Below are 8,028 nucleotides of genomic sequence, written 5' to 3'. Positions count from 1 at the left end.
CCTGAATATTCAGGATTAGGAATCAATCCTCCGGAATCAATACCGATTCCTTTCTTCTCCCATTCCATTTGTCTCCGATTCATGATTGTTTTCCATTCCGAGTAAGTAAACGTGTCATAAATTCTTATCCCAAATGATGTGGCATTTGCCACCTCATCCGTAGTAATTTTCAACATGTAATTATGTCAATTAATTTTCATTTTATAGTTTCCACAATGTATGTAATTAACTAATATTATATTTGTTGATACCCAAAAAAACAAAAAGCATTTGTACACACATTTCAACCCTGATAAGGAAATACACACGCAAAACGTATTCAGAAATACAAAAAATTACATATCTTCTTGAACCATCATACCACGCATGTGGACCCAAGCCACAAATACGATCTTGGGGCTTGCAGAAGTGGGTGTGGTGTGGAAGGTTATAGAAACACATAATGCTCGTCTATTGATTCAGCGTCATCGATGGTCTCGGTCTTGGGCCCAAGATCCAAGCCCGATAATTTTAATAAATAGCGAATTAGTGAATATGAGATTCGGGCCAACCTGTTTTCCTTAAAACTCAAAGCCCAAAAAATACTCAAAGCCAAAGAAAATAGGCAGGCCCCAACATACTTTATCCTTCTACTAGCTTTGACTTCTTTCCCTGCAGCAGTTAAATACACTGCTCAACCCAAAGATCCTTAAGAACAACCGATTCCTTCTGCTAGGTAGTGAAAGGCAAACCTTGTGACCAGTTAAAGAACATTCTCTTCTTCCTTAAACTCTAAGGGCACAATTCTCAAACTTCCTCGTCAACAGCGTTCTAGGTTTTGTGCCACCGCAGCTGTTTTTGCTGCAATCTTTGTCGACAGCGACAACGTCCTTCTCCCTCTCCCAAAGCTTCATCTCTCAAGTAAGCTTTCTTTTCCTAGATTTTAAGGCATAAATTGTGTCTACGTTGAAGAAGAAATGTTTTATCTAGAAATCATGTGTTCCCAATAAAGCCTATATAAAGGGAGATTTGGGACTGTAATGAGAGGAGAGAGCTTTGCCAGTGTAAAGAAACAATCCAGCATAATCGAGCAAAACCCAGAATATTTAGAAACACCTATGGCAAATCAAGCCTTCAAGCCTTCAAGCATAAGTCTAGCTTTTAGCCATTTTCCCAAACCCTGATTCAAACCAATTTCTAGAAACCCCAAATCCAAAAATCATCCAATTCTCTCACCGTAGTGTGCTTCTAGCTCCCACACCATGCTTCACGCTGTCAAAACCTATTCATTATCTGAATCACGCACAAAGTCCTCTCAATAATCAGATTAAGGGCCTAGTTGATGTTTAATTCAAAAAGGAACCTCACAATATTTTTTAAGAAAAAAATGAGAAAAATAATGTTTCCCTACAGTCCCAAAAATTGATCTTCAAACACCCGGGATATTCTCATATACCACCACCCTCATCTCTTTGGTGCAAAATCTAGAACCCAAGAAACAAAAACTCATCTCTGATTTGAATAAAAAAATGATGGTGTTGCATATGAAAATCCAAAACTAAGAAGATGATTATGATTATAGCAACCACAAGGCATAAATTGGCTTTGCAAATCATAATCACAAGGGATTGTGAAGAAAAACTGTGAGTTAGCTCTTATTAAGAGATTAAGATTATCTCTGCACTGTGATAATCTTAGATTTTCATCATCCTAAAGAACATATCTTTGTCAGTAGATACAATTTGTTTAGCCAACTTCAAGGTTAGATAATTACACAGATTTTTGGCAGCAAACTACAAACTTTAAGATTTCCTCTTAAAATTTACTCTCTTACTTCATACTAAGAAATCACATTACACCTCAAATCAACCATATATAAAATGAATAAGCTAATGCATAGAGTAGTTTGGCTAGAAACTTTACGAAATTTTGTAAATTCAACAAAATCTAGTAAAACCAGTCAAATGGTTGCAACAAATGGCCCTTAATAGTGATAACATGGCTGCCATAGATGCTTGAGCACAGTGTAAGACAATGAAAAACGAAGAAGAAGAAGCAGAGCTAGAGAGAATTTCAGAAAAGTAGCAGAAGGTTTATTTTTACAATCCCAAAAAACCACACCCGAAATTACAAGCCAACAGTATTTATAGTTACCACTAGAATACTCTAACAAACTTATTACAGCCTGTAAATCCAGCTAGGCATTCAACAAACTATGCCACATCAACACCTTTCTGCTAGCACCATAAGTAGCCAGCCTTGACCATGAGTCAACGTAGAGACTTGTCAACACCTCCCCTCAATCTCAGTTGGGGTTAACCATACTGAGATTGGAGCAATGTGTCCAGAATACTGAGCTTGTGTAAACCTTTTGTAAGAATATTTGTAGTATGCTCAGAAGCTGCAGTGTGCTCAGAAGGAGGAACATATTGAGGTAACAGATCATACTTTTACACTCTTTCTCTAACCACGTGAAAATGATTTGCATATCAGCTCTTGATGTATCCATACCAGTTCTATGAATTAAAGCACAAAAATCTTGAAATGGTTGAAATGTCAGCTTCTTGACAGTTTCATTTATGGCCCTGGTCAGCATGGGTGGTTCATTCAATTCATCAACTCTGTAATGAGGATTGACATTTCGTCTCATATCCGCTTTGGAATTTTTAGATGATGATCTTGCCAAGGCCCAAGGCACCTCAGACATTTCAGTATCACTTTCATAACTCACAACCCTCAACACCTGGTGGCAGGTGCCATTTTCTGCATTCCAAAGAGAGACTTCATTGCAACCTCTCAAAGATCCTGACACAAACCAACTTTCACAAGGGCCCTCTTCCGGAGTTGCTTTCAATGTCCAAGAATCTGAATTTGTTCTTACATCCCAAAGATGGATCCCACAATTTTGGGTGTTGTACATAACCATTTGACTTGCATAGTTGTCAGCAGAAAAATTCAAAAGGCTACGTATTGCCCCTTCTTTATTGTCCATCTCCTTGATATCAGTAACACATGAATACTTCTCAACTACATTACCGAGACCTCTGGAAATGTAATCGACAGAAAACATATGTATATTGCCATCACATGCTCCAACTACAACTTGAGTGCAGCCCCGCAAATGATAAGTCAATATTGACCTAAACGAGATGTCATTTTCCAACTTTCTCGAATCCCATACCTTGAAAGTGGAATCATCAGATGCACTGACAAAGAAGCTATGACAAGTTGATATGGCTATGTCATTTACAGCGGACCGGTGCTCTTGCAAGTGTGCAACCAACACCCCACGAGGCCACCAACCAGAATCTAGAATTGATGAAGCTCTTGTCGAAGAGGGCAATCCTGTTAGATTTCTTGTAGAGGAAGCATCTTCCACAGTAATAGAACTTGCTTTTATAGCACTAGATAATCCCATATCTTGAAACTTGCTATTGACAAAGGTTGTGGGAAACTGATGATTTTTGTAATGATGAATCAGATAGAGCAGGAGGAACTCCCGCTGCGCGCTTGTCCATGCTAAATGAGTGCAAAGGTATCCCTACTAATGATTTATCACACATGAAACTATTCACAGTACATCGTTGTGGCCACATTCTGTGATCATTATTTATCTCATTCTGTTCTCCCCCCTCAACCACAGCAGGAGAGACTCCAATGTGGGTGTCAAGAGAGTTACTTGAAGCAGAATTGATTGGAAGAATACCTTGTAACTTATCCGGACCAAGAACAGGCATCATGCTGGGTAGAGTAGCAGAAGAAGGACAAGGAGAACTGGTACCAACAGATCGTACAAGATATGAAAAACCATGTGCAGAAGTAGAAGCATCAGAAGAACTAGCTCCATTGGTATTACGTGCAATCATTGCAGTAAGAGTATAAGGTGGTTCGGATCCTTGAAATGCATAGTTTAACCTGTGATGGCAGTCCAAGGATGCATGTCCCTTCAAACCACATATTTGACAAATGGTCACTGAGTTAGAGAGATGTTCAGGAGGGATGTCATTCCTGTATAAGCAATCTGCAGCAGTGTGACCTTTCTTCCTACATATTTGACACTCAGGAAACCTAAAATTATTCTGGTAGCCTCAGCCATTTTCAAACCTGTTGCTAATGTTATTTCCATTGCCATTCAGACACTTCTGAGACACATTCTTCTTAGTTCTTGTAGCAGAGAAGGCTGGTCTTATATTCAAAATAACCCTATTTGCAATGTCTCTTTCAACAGCTAGTAATTGAATCCTCAATTCTTGCATTGTAATTGGGGTTTTCCTTGCTCAAATAATTGCTTTTATGAGATTAAATTCTGCAGGTAAACCATTGAGTAAAACCACAACAATATCCTCGTCTTCCATCCTTACTCCCAACGCATCCAGTTGGTTCCTTGTACGTGTGATTTTCATCAAATATTTCTCAACTGAATCCATTCCCTTTGTAATTGTATATAGATAAGTTTTTAATTGCATGACATGTGATCTCGAAACTGTTGAATATCTTTCATTCAACCTCATCCATGCTTCTCTCGATGTCATGCTGCCCACCACATAATCCATTGTATCAAAAGAATGTGTGGCAATTAGAAGGCTTAATATGGCCTTGTCAGTCTTCTTCCACTCTTTGTAAGTTGCATTTATCTCACCTGTTACTCCTTCATCATCAGTGATCACATACTTTGTAGCACAAAGAGTATTGCCATCAATATAACCGTAGAGATCCTGTCCTTCCAAAAGAGTTTGAAATTGGTAGCTCCAAGTAATGAAATTATTGTCATCCAATCTTCTCGTCATCATACTAAGCAACATATAAATCTGAAATGGAGTTTGACTAGTGGCCATATATGCTTTAACCAGAGTTTGCTGATACCAAAGTAACTCTATCAAATTATCCCACTTCAAAAAAGAATCAATGAAATTCCAATCACTAATCACCAAATTTTGTTTGTTTTTGACTACCACCAACTTTATGAAAACTGTTTTCAAAGCTACAGTACGGCTTGCAACATGACTTGGTTTGTTTTATTCAAGACTTTGTAATTAAGCATCACCATCCAACCCTCAGTACCATCACCAATCATCATAACTCTGTTTACTATTCCAAAAGTTTCAGCGCATCATAGATCAATGCAAGTTTTCGGTCATAGCAGCATCCATCATATGTAGGAAGAATCCAACAACAACACACATGTACAGCATTGTAGATACCCCAAATACCAGTAAACAATGTGAATTGAAAAGATAATACCGTGAATTTGCAAGCCACAAAAAGAGAATGACTGAAATATACTTTGTCTGGAAGATGGTTGATGATAAGTCTGATAGAATAACAGTCCTCTTCAACATGAAAAATCAGACAATCAAGCCTCCAGAATCCATATCCAAAATCAAATATGTACAGTGGAGCCAATTTGTTATCAAATCTACTATGTTATCACAAATTCCACAGCTTATGAGCTAATATATCATCACAACTTCACATATTAAAGAACCAGATGATGCATGAACAGCAAGGAACAACTATAGTGCTCAGATCCAGAATATCAAAGTGAAATAGGCGATCTGTAATGAGAATTGAGCTCACCAGTAGAAGACATGACTAAAATGAAGCTTAGGATGAAATCGATGAGCTTGATTCATAGAAACAAAGCAGAAATCGCATATCAAAAATCGCAGATCTAGGGCTTTTCACCTGATGAAGAACAACAAAGCACAAATGCGGAAGCTAGAAGTAAACGAACAGTTCTACAGTCGGAAATAGTCCACAGGATCAAGAGCCATAGCTCTGATACCATGATAACATGGCTGCCATAGATGCTTGAGCACAGTGTAAGACAAAGATAAACGAAGAAGAAGAAGCAGAGCTAGAGAGAATTTCATAAAAGTAGCAGAAGGTTTATTTTTACAATCCCAAAAAACCACACCCGAAATTACAAGCCAATAGTATTTATAGTTACCACTAGAATACTCTAACAAACATTCTAACAAACTTATTATAGCCTGTAAATCCAGCTAGGCATTCAACAAACTATGCCACATCAACACCTTTCTGCTAGCACCATAAGTAGCCAGCCTTGACCATGAGTCAACGTAGAGACTTGTCAACAAATAGTAGAAATACCACAACAAAAGATCATACAACCAATAGAAATTAAAAAAAAAACAAAAAAATACTAACCCTCAATAGGATTAGTTAATAATCATGAGACAATAGGACATGAAAAAACAAATTAGGCTTTTCTTGGCTGCTTGCATTATGCAAGGAAAACCCAATTCAGCAAAAATTGAAAATTGGGTTGTTTCAGACCCACTATATAAAATAAGCAAATCCAACTTTTTCTCAAATTTACACAACACAACCAAACAAATGCATCAAGATGTATTCGAAACATGAAGCAATTCTCATAAGGCTATTTAAAGTGAGTTTACATAGCCAAAGAAGAAACATTCAGAAATATGCACCAGCAGAAATATGCAGCAGGGTGGTGGTAAAGGAATTGTTTCACTAATCAAACTATTAGTGATGATATCTCTCCTGTGAATCCTCTACAGTCTACTTTTTCTAGTCAACAACCTATTAGTGAGGAGACAATCACAAGAACTTAATCATAAGATCACATATTAGTAAGTTACAGAACCAAATCTATGTGTCAATGCACACAAAACTGCTAATTCTCTTCAAATCCTTCCTCAAATGTTTGAAAATCAAAGTTAACTACCATCGCAGATCTTAAAACCTAAACCTCGAATTTCTCCATCTCAGTTGAAAATTCTACTAACTACTTAGGAAGTCTCCCAAGATACTAGAGTTCTGAGTATTCAAAGCTCACGGAAACAACAAATTATCGATTCGAAGCAAGCAATATCAAGATGCATTGACGTAATCTCATTTAAAATACTAATCCACACCTAGACGTTCGTACCTGGATTGAAGATGAGATTCCGACACAGGTCATCGATCGAAAAACAGATCAAGTCGTGCGCGCGTGAGAAGTGAAAGAACGGGTCGATTATGGTGAAGAGGTTGGGGTGGCAAACTTCGAGAAGCATTAAGCAATTTCATCACTATACAATGCCAAATATGCAAACCAAAGATAAACGGTGGAATCGAGGCTGAAATATTTCCGGTTTGAGGTAGATGATGTCGTGAAGGTTATCGAGCTTCAAATTCCGGCGATCCTGAAAGTCGTTCGCCATTGTTCGCTCACTGAAATTTGAACGCAGAGAGAGGAAGACGAATAGAGTAATGGAAGCTCCGAGACACAGAGACTAAAACCTATGATATATATATATATATATATATATATATATATATATATATAGAGAGAGAGAGAGAGAGAGAGAGAGGAATCAAAATGAAGAGAAGATTTGAGCTTTAAGGACAGAATGGGAATCAGCAAATTTAAAAACCGACCTTTTTTAACATCACTTCATTATTCTTAAGGACTAAATTAATATTACTAACAATTTATTATGGACCATTTTATCAAGTGGAAAACTAGGTGACTTTTTATCATTTCACACTCTAATGTGACATTTTCCATCATTTCCCTTAAATATATACAAATAAACACAAATAAGGGGGTTCTAAGATTTTAAAATTAAAATTAAAAGAAACAAAAATAAAAATGTAAAAACATATATATAAGGGTGGAACGCAAGGAACAAGGATCAAAACCACATCCATATGAATGAAAACCAATCACAAATCCTATAGTTGATTTTCTATGTCATGAGAAAGAAGTTGACCATGTGAAACGTTAGAAAGCAAACAATTTCCCATTTTTTACTTTCCTTCAATATTTAATCTAAGTGAAAGCACCTAAATTAAACCTATTGAACATGCAATCGTAGTCTAGAAAGCTAGCTACTCAAGAACACATTCAAAGCATGAAGAACAAATAAAAGATGTCAACCAAAGTGCACAACCTAGTATGAAAAAGTTCATCTATTTGCAATTCTCCTTAATTGATTTCGACTTTTGTCTAAAGCCTTTACTACTTAAATCTAACTCCAATTACATGCATATATCCTAAGTTGGCCACCAAAGAACACA

This window comes from Rosa chinensis, chromosome 6, assembly GCF_002994745.2.
Source record: "Rosa chinensis cultivar Old Blush chromosome 6, RchiOBHm-V2, whole genome shotgun sequence".
Taxonomy (NCBI): Eukaryota; Viridiplantae; Streptophyta; class Magnoliopsida; order Rosales; family Rosaceae; genus Rosa; species Rosa chinensis.
The sequence above is the reverse complement of the archived record's forward strand: the minus strand, read 5'-3'. Positions refer to the sequence as shown.